Source organism: Palaemon carinicauda, chromosome 13, assembly GCF_036898095.1.
Source record: "Palaemon carinicauda isolate YSFRI2023 chromosome 13, ASM3689809v2, whole genome shotgun sequence".
NCBI classification, from domain to species: Eukaryota; Metazoa; Arthropoda; class Malacostraca; order Decapoda; family Palaemonidae; genus Palaemon; species Palaemon carinicauda.
This window is the reverse complement of record NC_090737.1, coordinates 30,025,527-30,027,349: the sequence shown is the minus strand read 5'-3', so window position 1 is coordinate 30,027,349 and position 1,823 is coordinate 30,025,527.

The window sequence follows — 1,823 nt, the reverse complement described above, 5'->3', positions numbered from 1 at the left end:
ATTATCGATCAAAATATATTAGAAGATTGATAATGGAGTTCCTTTATCGTAATTATCGATCAAAATATATTAGAAGATTGATAATGGAGTTCCTTTATCGTAATTATCGATCAAAATATATTCGAAGATTGATAATGGAGTTCCTTTATCGTAATTATCGATCAAAATATATTCGAAGATTGATAATGGAGTTCCTTTATCGTAATTATCGATCAAAATATATTCGAAGACTGATAATGGAGTTCCTTTATCGGAATTATCGATCAAAATATATTAGAAGATTGATAATGGAGTTCCTTTATCGGAATTATCGATCAAAATAGATTCGAAGATTGATAATGGAGTTCCTTTATCGGAATTATCGATCAAAATAGATTCGAAGACTGATAATGGAGTTCCTTTATCGGAATTATCGATCAAAATATATTAGAAGACTGATAATGGAGTTCCTTTATCGGAATTATCGATCAAAATAGATTAGAAGATTGATAATGGAGTTCCTTTATCGTAATTATCGATCAAAATATATTAGAAGATTGATAATGGAGTTCCTTTATCGGAATTATCGATCAAAATAGATTCGAAGACTGATAATGGAGTTCCTTTATCGGAATTATCGATCAAAATAGATTCGAAGACTGATAATGGAGTTCCTTTATCGGAATTATCGATCAAAATAGATTCGAAGACTGATAATGGAGTTCCTTTATCGGAATTATCGATCAAAATAGATTCGAAGACTGATAATGGAGTTCCTTTATCGGAATTATCGATCAAAATAGATTCGAAGACTGATAATGGAGTTCCTTTATCGGAATTATCGATCAAAATAGATTCGAAGACTGATAATGGAGTTCCTTTATCGGAATTATCGATCAAAATAGATTCGAAGACTGATAATGGAGTTCCTTTATCGGAATTATCGATCAAAATAGATTAGAAGATTGATAATGGAGTTCCTTTATCGTAATTATCGATCAAAATATATTAGAAGATTGATAATGGAGTTCCTTTATCGTAATTATCGATCAAAATATATTAGAAGATTGATAATGGAGTTCCTTTATCGTAATTATCGATCAAAATATATTAGAAGACTGATAATGGAGTTCCTTTATCGGAATTATCTATCAAAATAGATTCGAAGATTGATAATGGAGTTCCTTTATCGGAATTATCGATCAAAATAGATTCGAAGACTGATAATGGAGTTCCTTTATCGGAATTATCGATCAAAATAGATTCGAAGACTGATAATGGAGTTCCTTTATCGGAATTATCGATCAAAATAGATTCGAAGACTGATAATGAAGTTTCTTTATCAGAATTATCGATCAAAATAGATTCGAAGACTGATAATGAAGTTTCTTTATCAGAATTATTGATCAAAATAGATTAGAAGATTGATAATAGAGTTCCTTTATAGAAATTATCAACCATTTGATTTGAATCCTGTACATGGGAACTCGAATATTATAAGTAATTTAATATCAAATGCATATATTAGACAATACTTCTCCATTCGCTCTGAAGATCTTAGCTGTCAATATTTTCTTCTTCTTCAGAGAGAATATCCTCATTTGTGTAGTTTCCATTTTGCACAAATGAGGATATTTTATGGAAAAGTATCGAATTAAAAGTTCAAGATAGAGACCACTGGCAAAATCTAACCAAGGCCCTTTGCGTCAATAGGCGTAGGAGGAGATACTGATGATATTAGAGAATATTGTTGTTATAGCTTATTGGAAACGTCCCTGTTTGCCAATCGACCAGACTGGGATTCGAGTCCCGTTCGAGGTCGATAGTTTCTTGTAGTGTCTGCA